General features: G+C 35.0%; 1 protein-coding gene across 1 annotated transcript in view; it reads left to right on the top strand.

The window, feature by feature from the left end:
• The window catches only part of IQCM (IQ motif containing M), a 371357-nt gene that overhangs the window by 254740 nt on the left and 97714 nt on the right, over positions 1-18903 (top strand). The gene's annotated exons all lie outside the window — the stretch shown is intronic.

Here is an 18903-nt window from a genome sequence, read left to right as displayed (position 1 = left end):
ACTCTTTTTATGAGAGTTGAAATCCTTCTATTTCATTGAATTCTAATTTTTTTTTCCTTTGAAGCATCATGCTGAATTTTTCTAGGTGACTAATTCTTGGTTGTTGTTCTTGCTTCTTTGCTTTGCAGAAATCACATTCCATGACCTTTGAATTTTTAATGTTGCAGCTGCTAAGTCCTATATAATTTTGATTGTGGGTCCTCAATGTTTCAATTTTTTCTTTCTGGCCATTTGCACTATTTTTTCCTTGTCCTGATAGTTCTGAATTTTGGATGTAACATTACTCGGAGTTTTTATTTTGGAATCTCTTTCCTGACATGTGCAGAGGATTTTTTCTTTCTTCTTTTTGTTGTTCTTGTTACTCATCTTTCATTTTTTAAAGTCTTTTTTTCTTTAGGTAAAAAAAAAAAATATTTAATAGTTTTTGACATTTGCTTTTATAAAATTTTTATTTTTCTTTCTTTCTCCCCTTTTCCTCCCTAAGACAACAATCTAATATAGTTTATGCATGTACAATCATATTGAATTTATTTTCACATTATTCATGTTGTGAAAGAAAAGTCAGAACAAAAGGGAAAAACTACGAGAAAGAAAAAAAAAAGTGAAAATAGTAAGCTTCAAGCTGCATAAAAATCAGTGAGATTTCTTCAGTGCCTATTTTGCCTTCTGGTTCTGGGATATTGGGGTAGTTTTCCTTGAAAATTTCTTGAAAATTGCTATCCAGATCCTCCTTTTGATTATGATCTTCATGTCTTCCAGTGATTCTAACATAGTCTTTCCTGGATCTATTTTCCAGGTCAGTTGTTTTTCCCATGAGGCATTTTATAATTTTCTTCTATTTTTTTTCATTCCTTTGCATTTGTTTGACTGATTCTTGATGTTTCATAGAATCAGTAGCATCCACCTGCTCAATTCTAACTTTTAAGGAGTTGTTTTCCTCATTTAACCTTTGTTTTCTTTTCCATTTGTCTATTTGTCTAGTTCTACTTTTTATGCATTTCTCTCTCTCTCTCTCTCTCTCTCTCTCTCTCTTTCTTTCTCTCTCTCGTGTGTATATGTGTGTGTATTCTTTTTTATTATAGTAAGTTTATTTTTTATTACATATTGCTTTATGAATCATGTTGGGAGAGAGAAATCAGACAAAAGGGAAAAACCATGGGAGAGATAAAAAAACAGAACAAAGAAATTATATAGATAAAGATATATAGGTATATATCTCTATCTCTATCTATCTATCTAGTTATATATATAAATGCTGATGGTTTGTGTGGATTTATTTTATATCCTGTAACTTTGCTAAAGTTGTTACTTGTTTTGAATAGGTTTTTGGATGATTTTCTAGGATTCTCTAAGTATATCATCATCCTATTGGCTTTAGTATGTTGTCTCATTTTTGCCATTTGCTTGGATAAAATAATATATTGTTTCTGTGATTTGTTGTTTGACCCACTCATTCTTATTTCTTGCTCATTTTCTTTTCTTTTCTTTTGGTATTTCCTCTTTTTTTACTTTTAAGATAGCATGCATTGATTTACATTCAGTCTCCTTAGTTGTTTGTTTGTTTGTTTGTTTGTTTTTCTGGATACAGATGGTATTTTCTGTCCAAAGTCCACTGAACAGCTTTGGGTCACTGAACCACTGAGAAGAATCCAGCCTTTTATAGTTGATCATCATATATTCTTGCTGTTATTGTGTACAATATATTCCCAGTTCTCCTTGTTTCACTCAGCATCAGTTCATAAAAATTTTTCTAGGCCTTTCTATATTCAGTTTGTATTTATTATAGGACAATAATATTTCATTACCTTCATGTACCATAACTTGTGCAGCCATTCCCCAATTGATGGACATCTCATTTTCCAATTCTTTACTACCACTAAAGAGCTGCTATAAACATTTAGATCTGATTTTATTTGTGTGAGAAGTGTTTTGTAATTATGTTCATATAGTTCCTGAGTTTGTTTTGGCAGGTAGACACCCAAATATTTTATTTTATCTACAGTTATTTTAAATGGAATTTTTTCCCTCTCTCTTGCTGATGGGCTTTGTCAGTAATATATAGAAATGCTGATGCTTTATGTGGGTTTATTTTATATTCCACAACTTTGCTAAAGCTGTTACTTGTTTTGAGTAGGTTTTTGGATGATTTTCTAGGATTCTCTTAAGTATATCATCATATCATCTGTAAAGAGCAATATTCTCTCACTGCCTATTCTAATTCCTTTAATTTCCTTTTCTTTTCTTATTGCTCAAGTTAGCATTTTTAATACAATGTTAAGTAATAGTGGTGATAAAGGGAATCCTTGTTTCACTCATGATCTTATTGGGAATGTATGCATTTCTTTTCCATTATAAGTAATGCATGCTGTAGGTTGTAGAGAGATATTGCTTATTATTTTAAGGAAAGCTCCCTTTATTCCTATAGTCTCTAGTGTTTTTGTTGGTTTTGTTATTGATATGGTTGATGATGGTAATAGTTTTCCTGATATTGAACCAGTCCTACATTCTGGTATAAATCCCATTTGGCCATAGTATATTATCTTCCTGACAAGTTGCTATAATCTTTTTGCTAATATTTTATTTAAAAATTCTACATCAATATTCATTAGGGGTATTGGTCTATAATTTTCTTTCACTGTTTTGACTCTTTTTGGTTTAGGTATTAGTGACATGTTTGTATTACAGAAGAAATTTGAAAGTACTCTTTCTATACCTATTTTCCCAAATACTTTACATAGTATTGCGATTAATTGTTCTTTAAATGTTTGGTAGAATTTACTTGTGAATCCATCTGGCCCTGGGGAGTTTTCCTTAGGGAATTCATTAATGACTTGTTCATTTTTTTCTCAAATGAGACTAAGTATTTTATTTCCTCTTCTGTTAACCTGGGCAATTTATATTTTTGTAAATATTAATCCTTTTCAGTTCAGTTTTGTGCTGCCATACAGTTGCACAAAATAGCTCATAATTATTACTTTTTTTCTTTTTTATTGGCAGTGAGTTCAGCCCTTTTATTTTCAATGCTAGTGATTTGGTTTTTTCCTTTTCTTTTCTTTTTAGATTTTTTAGATTAATCAAAGGTTTATCTACTTTGTTAGTTTTTTCCCCCATAAAACCAACTCTTAGTTTTATTTATTAGTTCAATAGTTTTCTTAGTTTCTATTAATCTCTCCTTTGAGTTTCAAAATGTCAAATTTGGTATTTAATATGGGTTTTTAATTTGTTCTTTTTCTAGATTTTTTAGTTGCCTGTTCATTCAATGATCTTTTCTTTCTCTATTTTATTTATGTAGCTATTTAGAGAGAGAAAATTTCCCTTAAGAACTGCTTTGGCTGCATCCTATAGGTTTTGGTATGTTGCTTATTATTGTCATTTGCTTGGATGAAATTATGGATTGTTTCTATGATTTGTTGCTTGACCGACTCATTCTTGTTTCTTGCTCATTTTCTTTCCTTTTCTTTTGGTATTTCCTCTTTTTTTTTTTTTTTTTTTTTTACTTTTAAGGTAGATTTTTGTTCTTGGGGCAAAGGGGGAGTTGAGCCAAGCTTCCATGTAGCTCTGAGCCTTGGTTTTGAGTACAGCACCCCCTTGTGTTTGTAGCAGGTAGCTTTGCTTGCTCTTTTCAGGAGTTCCCAGAATTTGACTCCTAAACGGGGATTGGAAGCTTCCCCCCTGCTGTGCTTTTCTGCTGAGCCAGGACTAAGGCGCTTATTTGCTGATTTGCTGTGATTAAGACCCTTTTCACCCCAGTGCAACTGACCTTTCTTGAAGTTTTTCCAGTTCATTTTGAGCTGCCTTGTGTTTTTTACTAAGCTCACCCACTACCTCATCTCCTATTATGCTTCCCCCTCCTCTTAGTAGTGTTTTTTTACTCACTCCACCCATTACCTTATCTTCTATCTACGATTCTTCCTTTCTCTTACCCTTTTTCCTAGTGTTTTTGCTCTCCCTTCTATCCTGTTCCTCCCTTTTCTCTTCCTCTTTATCCTCCTATTTCTATAGGTTAGACAAATTTCTATACCCAACTCAATGATTAAATTATTCCCTCTTAGAGCTAAAACTAAGGTGATCAAGCTTCAGACAATTCTTACCTCCCTTCCTTTCCTCCCTAGATTGCAATAGGTCTTTTGAACCTCTTGGTGTGAATTGATTTTCCCAGTATACCTCCCCTTTCCTCTTTTTCTAGTACATATCTTTTCCCGCCTCTTAATGATTTTTTCTTTGATGTCATCACAGTGGAGTCCACACCCTCAGTCCACATGATGTCTGCCTCTGTCTACCTCAGTGTCAGATACAGTTTGCAAGAATTACAGATATTATTTCCCATCTAGTGATATAAATGGTTTAACCTTTAAATATATATTTTCTCCCTGTTTACCTTTCTATGGTTTTCTTGTGTGCTGTGTTTGTAGATTAAATTTTCTGTTCAGTTCTGGTTTTTTCAATAAAAATGATTGAAAGTCTCTTACTTCATTGAAGCTCCATCTCTTCCCCTAAAAGATGATGCTGGATCTTGCTGTGTAGTTAATTCTTGGCTATAATCCCGGCCCTTTGCCTTCCAGAACATAGTATTCCAGGGCCTCAGATCCTTTATTATAGAAGTTGCCAGATCCCGCGTAATCTTGACTGTTGCTCCTTGATATTTGAATTGTTTTTGTCTGGCAGTTTGCATTATTTTTCCCTTGAGATTATAGTTTTGGAGTTTCACAACAATGTTTCTTGTGATTTTCCCTGTGGGATCTCTTTCCAGAAGTGATTGAGTCTTTCAATGAGTATTTCCTCCTCTTTCTAGAATATTGGGGCAGTTTTTCTTAATGACCACTTGTAGAATGCTATCCAGGCTCTTTTTTTTTTTTTTTTTAAATCATGACCTTCAGGTAGGCTAATTTTAAAATTGTCTCTTCTGGATCTATTTTCCAGGATTGGCTGTTTTGCCACTGAGGTATTTCACATTTTCTTCCTTTTTTTCATTCTTTTTATTTTATTTGACTTATTCTTGCTATCTCACAGAGTCACTAGCTTCCATTTGCCCGGTTTTAGTTTTTAATATGTGATTTTCTTCAGTTATCTTTTGTATCTCTTTTTCCACTTGATTTATTCTAATTGATTTATTTCCATTTGATTAATTTAAGGAGTTGTTTTTTTCAGACAATTTTTCCCTTCCTTTTTGAAACTGTTGACTCTCTCATTCACACCTCTCATTTCCTTTCTCATTTTTTCTTCTATCTCTCTTATTTGCCTTATCAAGTCTTTTATGAGCATTTCCAAGAAGCTTTTTGAGCTTGAAACCAATTTATCTCATTTTTTGAGATTTCTTCTTTGGACATTCTGTCCTCCTCTGAGTTTGTGTTTTGGTCTGCCCTTCTACCATAGTTGCATTCTACAGTCAAGGTTCTTTTCTGTTTCTTGCTCATTTTCTTTCCTTTTCTTTTGATATTTCCTTTTTTTTTTTTTTTTTTTTAACTTTCATGCTCAAACTCTGCTCCTGGGGTAAAGGCTGTTCCAAGCTTCCTGTGCAGCTTTGAGCCTCTGCTTTGAGCACAACACCACTTTGTGTTTGCTGGGGGTAGCTTTGCCTGCTCTGTTCAGGACACATCCTGATTTCCCAGAGTTCCCCCACCCCCTCCACTCCATCACTCTTCTGCTGAGCCAGGATTGAGACTCTTATTTGCTGATTTTCTGTAATTAAGACCCTCTCACTGGCTTTCCCAAACTGCGTCTGAGTTGGGCTGAATACCCTTTTCACCCCAGTGTCACTGACCTTTCTTGAAGCTTTTCCAGACCATTTTGAATTGGAGAGTGGTCTCATTCCATCAGACTCTGTTCATAGGCTTGATTTCAGGTGGTTTCTGAGGGAAACTGCTTTTTTAAAGCAATTCTTTTCTTTTTTCATGCTTTTGACTATTTTCCTAATTCTCTAGCATGACTCTCATTTCTTTTCCCCATTTTTTCCATTTATCTTTCTTATATGATTTTAAAAAGTACCATTTTAAGCTTGTCTATGATTTCTTTTGAGATCACTTCTCATTTTTCTTTGGGATTTTGCCCCTAAGTATTTTGACATTGTTGTCCTCTTCTGAATTTGTTTCTTCATCTTCACTGTCATCATAATAGCTCTCTATTTTCAGATTCTTTATTAATCTTGTTTTTTTGCTAATTTTTTTTCCTGCCCTTTCCCTTTTAAATTTGAGCTCTTCTCTTGGGGCACTGTTTTAGGATTTTTTTTTTGCCAGAGACTGCAGGCACTGGCTGTCTACTTGGTGCTGCACTCATATATCTGTTGTATGCTGAAGCCAGTGGGCTGCTTCTATATTTCCCTGGGGGATGCTTAAGCAATGTGGATATCTGGCCATTGGAGATCGCCTGTCTCTCCAGGACTATGCTGAAGCTTTTGGACTTCTTAGAAATAGAATCTGCCCATTTCTTTGCCTATGCTGAGGCATGTGGTACATCTTGGTATTGGAGTTTGCCCCATCTCACTGGGATTCAGCATGTTGCCCTGACTTGCTGAGATGGGAATTGCTGGGATACTTCCTGTCTTGGACTTGACTCCCCTTTTATTCATATTAGACTTTTCCTGCCTACTTCTGTAGTTTCTCTTATTCTGCTGTCCCAGAATTTGTTTTGGGGCAGTATTTTATAGTTGTTAGGAGGTGCATATGGGACAGTTTTGGTAATTTACTTCTTACTCTGTCAAATTAGCTTGAGAATTACAGAAAATAAGTGATTTTCCTAGGTTTATATAGCTAGAATGTGTCAGAAGTGGGATTTCGGTACTCTGGATTTTAGGGCCTGAAGGGACCTTAGAGACCATCTTGTCCTACCTAATTTTGATTTATTTTTCTTTGTAATCTAGTTAGTTTTCTTTTTTTTCTTTCTATTTTTTTAAAATTTTAGTCCTCTCTTTTGAAAAAATGATTTTTTTTTTAGTTTTGTTATTTTAAATCTCTGCTTATTATATTCTATTGTTTAGCAGTAGAACCCTAAATTAAAATCAATATCCATGAAAAAGGGTTCTGCTATTTTCAGGTAACAGGACATAGGATAAACTAGGTCTCAGTTCTTTCAGGAGCCCTATTAAGCTGAATGACAGAAACCCAGTGCATAGAAGAGGCATAATGCAGCTAATTTAGTGGGCCTTTGGAAGGAAAGGGTGAGGTCAAGGATTTAGGAGACCCAGGACATCAAAGATTGTTGTCTAAATTTGGATTTATTCTGTATAGTTCCAGAGGAAAGAATTAAATCAGTTAGTCATTCAGTCAATAATCATTTATTAAGAGTTTATTATGAATGCATAATATTGGGGGAGATGTGGGAAAACAGGGACACTAATACATTGTTGGTGGAATTGTGAATACATCCAACCATTCTGGAAAGCAATTTGGAACTATCCTCAAAAAGTTATCAAACTGTGCATACCCTTTGATCCAGCACAGTGTTACTACTGGGCTTATATCCCAAAGAGATCATAAAGATCATAAAGAAGGGAAAGGAGGGTGTATGTGCAAGAATATTTGTGGCAGCCCTCTTTGTAGTGGCCAGAAACTGGAACCTGAGTGGATGCCCATCAATTGGAGAATGGCTGAATAAATTGTGGTATATGAATATTATGGAATATTATTGTTCGGTAAGAAATGACCAGCAGGATAATTTCAGAAAGTCCTGGAGAGAGTTACACGAACTAATGCTGAGAGAAACGAGCAGGGCTAGGAGATCATTATATACTTCAACAACAATACTATATGATGATCAATTCTGATGGATCTGGCCATCCTCAGTAATGAGATGAACCCAAAGAGTTCCAATGAACTGAACCAGCTACACCCAGTGAAAAAACTCTGGGAGATGACTAAGAACCATTATATTGAATTCCCAACCCCTATATTTTTGCACACCTGCATTTTTGATTTCCTTCACAGGCTAATTGTACAGTATTTCAGAGTCTGATTCTTTTTGTATAGCAAAATAACGGTTTGGTCATGTATACTTATTGTGTATCTAATTTATATTTTAATATATTTAACATCTACTGGTCATCCTGCCATCTGGGGGAAAGAGTGGGGGGAAGGAGGGGAAAAATTGGAACAAGAGGTTTGGCAATTGTCAATGCTGTAAAGTTACCCATACATATAACCTGTAAATAAAAGGCTATTAAATTTTTTTTTTTTAAAGAGTTTATTATGAGTTAAGCACCCATCTAAGCTTTGGGTAGTACAAATTATTTGTTGTTGTTTGTCCTTCATTCTTGAAGAGGATATCTTGACTGAAAGGGAACTGGATTTAAGTGAGGGAAAGCCTCACTATTTCCTCCAGAGCCATCTGGATGCAGTCAGGAGTGGAATGTTGGGGGATATGTAGGAGAAGTGGTGTTGACCCTGGATACAATGCATGCATCCAGTAATACATGTGCAAGCAAAAAGAAAGATAGTTTGATCTCATGGAGTTTAAAACAAGTGAGTGGAAAATCAAAGAGTAGGGAAGAGAAAAGAAAAGGAGAAAAATGAATAAATTCACCATTTTAAAATGGGGTTTCTGGGAGGAATTATCCATTCAGGAGAAGAAACTACCAAGGCAGAAGGTATATATAAATCAATAGACAGATGGATTTGGGAGATGATCCTTGGCTTATTAGGAAAACATTTCTAACTTTTACAACTTAATCCTAACCCTTAACCCTAAACAATCATCATCAAACTGGAATTGTCTGCTTCTCGAGGTATTCAAGCAGAAAATAGAATCCTGTATCATAGGATCAAAATTTGGTAGGGACCTTGGAATGGTCCGGCCACCTTTACTTTTACAGATGAGCAAAGAGAGAGAAACTGACTCCTTGGACTAAGAGGGCCAGAGCTCTTTCCTCTCATAATGAAAATGTGTCAGATGAATGGTAGAGAGGATTCTGGCATGTGACAAAACCTTGGACCTTTAAGATCTCTGTTAACTGGAAATGCTTTTTTTTTTTTTTTTTTTAAAGCCTAAACATGAAAGGCATTATCTTGTGAATCTTATATTTGGATGCTTACTAGAGGCTAGCAGCTGTACTTTCAAGCTTTGAGTGTCTTATTATTCTATTACTCTGATAAGTAAGAGCATTTGAAGTGTGCTGGAAGCAGAGTTTGTCTTTTGTCTGCCAGATTAAAGTCATCTGAACGAATTTCATTTGCCTGGCCTGAGACTCATACCTTTGATTTCTATTAAAATTAAAAGAGAGAAATGAAAGGCATGTGTTTTAAGACAAGATATTTTAAATTAATCACAATACTCCAGTCTATTATAAGAAAATGATGTTTCCCTTGCCCTAGCACTGACTTCCAATAATAGAAAATGTGCTTCTTAAAGAGAAAGAAAAAGGTAGAAACATGTCTTCAAGTTTCCATTTCAATATGATCACAGAACATATTAGTTCTGTTGTTTATTTAGTGTTTAGAAAGGTGTTTGTGTTTCTACCTAAATGTCAAGAGAGACAAAAGGGACAAGAGTGTTAACATTCTTCTCCCCTCTGCAGGAAAATCACATAAATAATGCAAAGCTTGTCTGATTTTGTTGGCTGCCCAAAGAAAGGCCGACTGGAATAAAATTAAGCTGTTAAGGTTTGCTTATCTATATTCACCCTAAAGCCATTCAGGAATAAAGAAGGGTTGGGGTGGTTCCTTCTTCTGATCTTTGATAAATCATTAAGACTTTGCTTGTGTTCTTTTTGTGCTTTTTCCCAAAGAGCTTTAATTGGGTGAGGCATATGGGGATAATGTGAAGTATAGAAGCTTAGATTTAGAGCTAAGCGGGTTCTCAAAAGTAATTTTATAGAGGAGGAAACTGAAGCCTTTCTGGGGAATGCTGCCTTAGTTTGGAGGACCTGGGGTTGGATGTTGACTTTGTTTACCTTTGTGACCTTGGGCAAAGACCTTTTCAGTTATGAGCCTCAGGTTCTTTATCTGTAAAATGAAGGGGGGTTGGACTTGATGATTTCTAAGCATCTGATTCTCTTTATTTTTTCTGACTCCTTGGATTTTCACAGAATTTGCTTTACAATATGCAATGCTTTCTCTCATCTCCACTCTTCAAAGACCTACTTAAAGCAAAGCTCAGGTACAGCCTCTTCTAAGAAGCATTTCCTGATTCCCTCTGTGGTTAGCATTTTCTCCTTAAAATTATATCAGTTAAGTGCTTTACTGTTTTCTCCCACTACAAGAAATTGGGGCTCCAGGGGTTGGATGGTATATTTCCACTCAAGTTTCTTGAAATATTCCTCAAGGAATGGGGGAGCTAGGGAGTGTCTCTCTTATAAAGTTCTTGAGTCCTTATCAGTATATTAATCACTGTTTCCTTACCATGATTATTTACAGATATCTATATGTTATGACACATGCAGTTTTATTACATATGCATGTAAAATTATATTTATATTTTATTATATATCACACATGCATACATAATCATATGATATATTGCATATATCTATTCATACACACAGTATTCTATTATCTATATGCACACAATCATGCACACATATAGTTATGTGTTGTATGCATACAAAATCATATATGTTGCATATATAACATATGCATCTATATGTATATAACTATATATCACACACATATATATCGTGTATTATACACATATATCTAAAATATAACATATGTATACAGATATAGACATGATACATAGTATATGTCTATAGATCAAATAGATACACACATAATAAATGTAGATATAAAGATATTTATCAGACAGACTTAATTAGCTCTTACAAATGGGTATTTAAAAAGTTTCAGCTAGTAGAGGTACATTCTTTCACCAACCAGTCTGTGCAATGTTTGGGGGATAGTAGGGTCTGTCTTGGAGAACGTATGTGGCGAGGAAGCATCTCACCACTGACTTTGTTAGAAACTCCTCCTATGGGGTACTCAGAATGCTCCCCTTTAGTATGGAGTTCTTGTTCTGCTGGGTTCCTTGTAAAGCTTTCAATCTGCCTTTCTTCAGGTTCAGTTTTGTCTAGGCTGCTAATGCAGACTCTTCCACCAGCCACTACTAGTGCAGATATCTTCAAGGACTAGAATGATGAGGAAAAAATCCAAATCTTCTGGTTCTTTGAAATTTATGAGGTCAAAGTGGGGTGGCTGGGTAGTTAGAAGAAAGAGTCTCTTCTCTCTCTGAGGGGATTTCTTCTCAGAGGCACTTGTAATCTCTGCCACCAGATACTTGAATTTAGATTCCAAACTGGTTTGTTATGCTATAGATGTCCCAGGAGAGGGACAGAATTTCCTCAATCAATCTGAATTTATTTCTGATGTACATTACTTCAGTTAATCTGGGTGAATGGGGAAAATGGTTTCAAAGATAATTAAATTGTTTTTTTTTTTCCCACACTTAACCTAATCTCTGACTAAATGACTAAATAGATATATTCTCACCTAGCACAGGTATCTAGAAATATTATTTTATCAGTTACTTTAAGGGGACAGTATGATTTGATTCTTTAACCCCTTACATCTCCACTCTTACACAAGGATTATAGAACCATACAGAAATTTAAAGCTGGAAGAGTTCAGCCCTCTCCTTTTACAAGCAAGGAAATGGAAACCCAATGAGTTTAAGCTACTTGTTCAATGCCAGGGAGTTGGCGCTTTCTGGATTTGAACTCAGGTCCTTGTATTCTGAATTCAGCATCATTTCGGTGATTCCAATGGCATAGGTAACTCCTGGTGAGGAAGCTCCCTCTATCAATGAGCGTCATCAACTTTTTGGGCGTGAAACAGCAAGTTATCTGAGCCTTTGAAAGTGTTAAATGGTCACTGGTTTTCATGTAAGTCCAGGTCAGAGTCTGGATCTGAATATTCCTTACTCTACTCTAGCCCTCTTTCTCTCAGGATGTCACTTTGTCAAATACTACAGGAGTTTAATTATGATATTAGAGATCATTGATCTTTCCATTTATTCTCATAGGTTGGGCCATTCCATAGCACGAGGTTACAGTGGCTTAGCTGTTTTGCCCTTCAATTGTCAATCTGAATCCTTTTCTTCTTCTCCATCAGGGATCTTAAAGGTCTTACATTTCTTGCTTATAAGAAATTAACTGCAAGAGAGTTTCATTAATTTAAGAATAAGGACTGTCTTTTTGCACTCCTTTTCCCTTGTTTAAGACATGCATAATTTTTCATCTTGATGAATGAGTTACTTTATTTATAATTTTTTTCTTTTTTTTAATGAACAGAAAAAACTTACATAAAAAGTGGCATGACAAAAAAGGGTGACATTCAGTTATTTCAAATCAAGGAAAATAAATGCAACATGAAGTGACTTAATTGAACTGTAACCACAATCTTTAAAGTATAAAATGTGGGCTTTAGCAAGAACATAGAAGATGCACTGGGCACAGTCATTCACTGCTTGATTATAGATGCAGTCCCAGATGATGATATTCCCTCATCTTAACTTGATGGCCTCATATAATTGGTCAATGGCCTATGTGAAATAAATCAGAATTCTAATGGGTTCCTCATATTCACATTGGGAAAAAAAAATACCATCTGTTGGCTTCTTTTTTGTTAAGGAAACTAACAGTTTTACTGGCATGGAGAGAGTGAGAGGATTTTCTCCACCCAGATTAATGACAAATTCATTAAAATAGCCAGTTCAAGGAAGAAGTAAAGGTAGAAGATTAGCAATTTTAATTTTAATTCTGCCCCCCACTCCCACTCCCCCCCCACCCCAATATACTGGAATCTAGAACCAGAATCTATCATGATTATCCTTATTCCTGACTCCTAAGGTTTAACTTTAGAAATATATTTAGAAGAATTGCATATGTTTAACATATATTGGATTACTTGCTGTCTACAGGAGGAGGATGGCAGAAAGGGAGGGAGAAAATTTGGAATAAAAGGTTTTGCAAGGATAAATATTGAAAATTATCTTTATGTATATTTAAAATAAAAAGCTACTATTAAAAACAATTAAATTTGCTCTTTAAAAAGTTTTTAAAATCAAAAAAATGGATAAATATATTTCAATATAATTGGTTTTCTCTGTAATCCTATGGATTTTGTGATGCATTTAAAAATACTATTCTAAGAAGAGTTTCTCATAAAGTTTCACCAGATTGCCAAAGGGGTCCAAGATATACCATAAGGTGAAGAACCTGTGGATTAGTGGGAAAAGAGAAATTTTCAGTTATATATATTCTAAGAATTTTAGCAGTATGGATCATATACTTATCCCTCATATTGTGGAATGAATTCAATGCATCAGAAGGAAGGCACCACAGATGTAGCTAAAATTATGGTTATTGATACTTTCAAGCTTCAAGGACTCATGATTTCATTGATTCTTTCACTGAAATAGATTGCAACTCCCTGTTTCGTTTAATAGTAGGTCTTTTCTTCAAAGAGTAAAGTGGTTTAGGTAATGAATTATTAACTCCATTTTTCAGATAAAGAAATTATGGTCCAGAGGGACAATGGTTTTTCTAGCTGATGTCAGCCCTATCTCCTTCTTGAAGTTATCATTGTATTATTTTACATTGTATTTGATATTTAATTTTCTGGGTGCATGTTATGTACCTGGAATACTAACTTTGACTCTTTGGAAAAAAAAAAAAAAAAACAGGTTCATTTTCACTTTTGCCTTGATAGCTTTGTAAAATGGGTATAAAACAAACACATGTATTTCAGAGTTGTGAGGATCAAATGATCCAAAATTTATCTAAAGCACCTGTCTCAGTACCCTTCACATAGTGAACAATAAATATTTGTTGATTGGATTTGGATTATTAGGTAGTTACAGATGAAATATATTCAATCTCTCGTGGCTAACTTTCTGATGAGGATATATTCTCCCAGCTCAAATGTACACATATTTGAAGTCTCTGAGAGTAAAGGGTCATTCTTGGCAGGAGTTAGGGAATTAGTCTGGGTCTTTGGAGCAGATTTATTAATAGTAAAAGCTGAATCGCTTGATGTCTCATGTGATGCCAATAAAAAATGTTTTCATTTCCTCTAAAAAAAAGAGTATGCTATATGCTCAATACAACCTATCATTCTTTTAAAATTGCACATACATTTTTTAGAATCAGCACTGAAAGTTGTTTTGATGGTAGCAATAATCATAGGCTATCTCTACATGAGGAAAGCATTAGGTATTACTCAAATAAATGTGATTTAGAGGCTTCATTTTCATTACTGATGACAAATACAGGCTTCTGAAAGGCATAGAACTATATAATTCTCCTTTGTGTATGCCATTATTTTTATCTATGAGGGGCAACCAGGTGATACAGTGGAGAGAATGCTGGGTCCAGACTAAGGAATATCTGAATTCAAATTTAGCATCAGACATTTACTAGCCATGTGATCCTAGGCAAGTCATTTAACCTCTGCCTCAGTTTCCTCAAATATAAAATGAAGATAATAATAGCATTTACCTCCTAGAGTGGTTTTTAGGGCTTAAATGAGATAAAATCTGTAAAATACTTATCACAGGGGCTGGAACAGATTTGAACCGAATAAATATTCCTCTCCTTTTTGGTTCCTCTTTCCTATTCTGTCCTCCTTTGTCCTGTGCTTCCCTTTTCCTTTTCCTTTTCTTTTTCCTTTTCCTTTCCTTTTTCATTTTCCTTTCCTTTTCCCCTTCCCTTTTCCCTTCCCTTCCTTTTTTCCTTTCCCTTTTCCCTTCCTTCTTTTTTCCTTTCCCTTTTCTTTCCTTTTCCCTATCCTTCTCTTTTCCTTTCCTTCTTCCTTATCTATCCCTTTCCCTTCCCCTCTCTTTTCCTTTCCCTTTCCTTTCCTTCCTTTCCCTTTTCCTTTTCCTTCCCTTCCTTTCCCTCCTCCCTCTTCCTTTCTTCTTTCCTTCTTTCCCATTATAAACCTTTGCTTATTTAGCACTCAGGAAGCTATGTAGGTCCTTTGTTTCCAATTAGTGCAAGTTGGTGTGATGCTATATCCTGTGATACAAACAATAGCCTTATATTGTAGTGTTATAGTGTCTCTGAGATGATAAACATAATTTAAAAAAAAATGCTTCCTTCCTTTCCTTCCCATGTTTTTGATTCAAAGGATTCTGCTGTCATGACCCAGCTGTCACCATAATCCTGGAATTTCCCTCAGTGCCTCAGGTCTTCTCACTAAGTCTGCCATGCTAACCCCTTTCTGTTATGGCTGGGGGCCTCCACTTTGGGGACAGAACCATGTTGGCCATGTCTCATTCTTCTGGACATATTTTTGATTCTAAAGACTTTGCCACCATGCTTGCTCATGTGTTTCAGGCCTTTTCATTCTGGAATATCCTTAAATTCTATCAGACCCATTTTCTTTGTGGTATAGTCTGTAAGGGCCTCCATTTTGGAAATGGACCCAGAATGACTAAGATTTATTCCTCTTTTGGCTATATTTCTGACTTTATGGACATAGTGCCATTCCAGAGTTGAATATCCTCCTTCCATTTTTCAGCTTCTTTTTGTATATTGTCTTTCCCTGGTACAGAAACACCTAGAGGACAGGGATTGTCTTTTTGTTTCAGTTTGTATCCTTAGTCTTTAGCCCAGCTCTTGACACATAGTAAGCACTTAATAAATGCTTGTTGCCTGCCTTAGATACTGATTTAATTAAGCTATCTAACTATTGTAAATTGTAAATTACTAGACATGTTTTTTAAATACAACCCATATATGCCATAATATCTATGTACCCTTCTTACTAATCAACAAGTATGACTTCTACTTCTTTCCCATTTTTCCCTTTATGACTTCAAAGGGAGAAGCTCTTGTCTCTTTTCTTTTGGATTTTATTTTGAAGTTTAATTCCCCATTCCCAGCTTCTTTTCACAACTGCAAATTATCACTACTATCTCAGTCTTTCTCTTACTCAACTACCTGACAAAGTAGTGTCAAGGGAAATTGAAAGACAGAATCTTCCCTCCAGCATCCTTTTCTTAGCGTTCTTCTTTTCTTTTTGCCATGTGGCAACAGCGAAAGAAAGAGATTAAATTTACACAGTGTGATTTTCTAAAAATCACTATGAAACCCCATAATTGACTTTTTTTTCTAATCAGAAGACAATAATATTTTCTTCTTTCCTTATGAGATAGAAAGGAACTCACCCATCTCCCAATGGATTGTAGAACAGCTCACTGGTAAATTGTATAAGATTTAGAGCTGGAAAGGACCTCAGAGATCCTGTGGTCCAGTCATACATTTTTTGATTGAAAACTTTCCTGCAATGCATGACAACTTTCCCAAAATCACAGAATAAATGAGATTTAGATTTGAATGCAGGCCTTCTGATTTATTGTAAATACTATCTGAAATTTGTATGTAAATGAAAATTTTGATAATTCCAGCTGATTTCCTTAACAATTGTTCAGAGAAGGCTAAATAGTGACTTGTATTTATTAAATTTTTGCACCTGTCAGGCACTGAGCTAAGCAGTGGGGACAGGCAAATATAATCTCTACTCTTAAGGATTTCATATTTTAATTGGAGGAGAGAACATATACATACATTAGATGAATACAAGATACTTGTTTCTGATGAAAATGCTTTCTAGTAAAAAAAAAAAAAAACAACATTTATTTAAAGTGATTTCTTTGGGAAGATTCAGTGGATTCTGCTGGAGTTATTTGGGGCTGGCTATTTGAAAAAAGAATTTCCTGTGTCACTACATGATGGTAAATGGATCTGGTGATTGGAAGGTCATTGGTGAGACTTGAAATATTAGTTTTAGTAGAGTAGGTGGGATGACATGTACAAATTGAGGAGAAAGTGGATGGTGAAGACTTGAAAGCAACAGATGTTTTCCCAGAAGTTTGATAGTAAAAGGAATGTGTGAAAGAGTTGAGGAGACCTGAGCATATTTGTAAGTAGATGGGAAATAGTGGCTAGTAGGGCGATAGATGGTTTGACTGCTGGAATTAGATCCTGGAAATGGCAAGAGGTAGAAGGATTAGACATAGACATTCAATTCAATTCTGTTAAACATATATTGTGTCCATTTTTAATCAGTGCCAAATTGATTAATAGTATTGCCAAGACAAAAATGAAACAGAATCTATCTTCAAAAAATTTATGTGGGAAAATTTTGGGAAGATGGCGGAGTAGGTCAGAAAATTCCAAACTCTCTAGATTTTCCCCTACAAAGAAAACAAGATTACAGTGAATGTAAAATTGTAAATTCTACTTGTGGCAGAACAGCGGTCCTCCTGGGATAACCTAAGAAGACTGGAAGATAGATCCCCCTACTTGGTGTTCAACCAATGTGAAGTACAAACAGCTCCCGGCTATCTGTTCAAAAACACCAAGGAACCCCAGGGAAACTATGGGCCAAGCTGTGTTTGCTGGGGCCTCAGTAGGAACACTTCTCAGTGTGAGAGAAGTTGGGATCTGACTCCAGGCAGACTGAAGGAACCTCAGCTTTAGGAATGCCAAGTGGTTCTGGGGGAGAAGGAACCAGCATCAGGAGTGCAGAGACAGTGGGGCAAGGGACACTGTTGGCTGTGGTCACTTGCAGGAGGGAGAAGCTATTAGTTTGGGGTTCAAAGTCAAAGTGGCGAGCTCAAGTGAAGCTGGAGGTACCATCCTCCACCCTACAATTGGAGGTATTACATACTTTTCATGGGGAAAAAAATGAACAGGCAAAGAAGAGAGAATCCAATTATAGAAACTTACTATGAGAATAGGGAAGACCAGGGTTCATCTTCTGAGGAGGACAGTAAAATTAAAAAAGCCTCTTCTACCCCAAAGGGTAACATTAAATGGCTACTTGTACAAAAAAATTATAGAAAAGACTTCAATAAATTCTGAGAAAGACTGAATAATAATAATAGTAACAATCATTCAAAAAAGCAAAATTATGAAAAAAGTTAACCAATTAGAAAAGGAGATACAGAGCCTTAAAGAAGAAAATAATTCTTTGAAAATTAGAATTAGGAAAGGGGAATCAACTGACACTATAAGAGACCAAGAAATAACGATACAAAGCATAAATAATGAAAAAGTAGAAAAGAATATCAAATATATTATAGGAAAAACAACAGATCCAGAAAACAGGTCAAGAAGAGAAAACATAAGAATAATTAGACTATCTGAAAGCTGTGACCAAATCCTGCCCCTCCAAAACAAACAACAACCAAAAAAACCTCACAATAATACAAGAAATAATTAAAGAAAATTGTCCTGTAGTGATAGAGCACCAGGGAAAAGTAAAACTAAAAATAAAATCTACCAATCACCACCTCAAAGAGAATCCTATAAGAAAAACATGTAGGAATATTATTGCTAAATTTCAAAAATCCCAGATCAAAGAGAAAATTCAATAAGAAACAAACAAAAACAAAAGCCAATTCAGATATGCTGGAGCAACTATTAGAATTGTGCAAGATTTTTCAGTAGCTATAATAAAAGACCACAGGTTATGGAATAATACATTTTGAAAATCTAAATTACTAGGCTTATGGCCAAAAATATCATATTCAACTAATCTAACCATAATATTGAACAAAAAAAATGGATATTCAACAAACTCACAGATTTTCAGGACTGTCTCAACCAAACCTGAACTCAATAGAAAATTTAACATATAAGTGTCAACATCAAAAATCAGTTTCAAGGGATTCAATAAGGAAAGATTGTTTTTTACATGGAAATATGTTAAACCATGTGTTTAAGACTCACATCAGTAATTGGGTGACTCAAAAGAAAGATGGGAACAGAATTAAGTATGATCCAATTCTAAAAAGCAAAACTGTCTAGGAAATTTAATTATGTTATATTAATGAGACATGGTGGAAGAACTGACAATGAAGCATTCCCATAGAGTGGGAAAAAGAGCTGGTAGTTCTGAAAAGTTTCTCACATTGGGACTGGGTTAAATAAGTAAGAATACATACATATATATTCACACATACACACATGCA

The sequence above is a fragment of the Antechinus flavipes genome, chromosome 6 (assembly GCF_016432865.1).
Source record: "Antechinus flavipes isolate AdamAnt ecotype Samford, QLD, Australia chromosome 6, AdamAnt_v2, whole genome shotgun sequence".
Lineage (NCBI taxonomy): Eukaryota > Metazoa > Chordata > Mammalia > Dasyuromorphia > Dasyuridae > Antechinus > Antechinus flavipes.
Note: the sequence above shows the minus strand (reverse complement) of the source record. Positions and strands in the feature narration are given on the sequence as shown.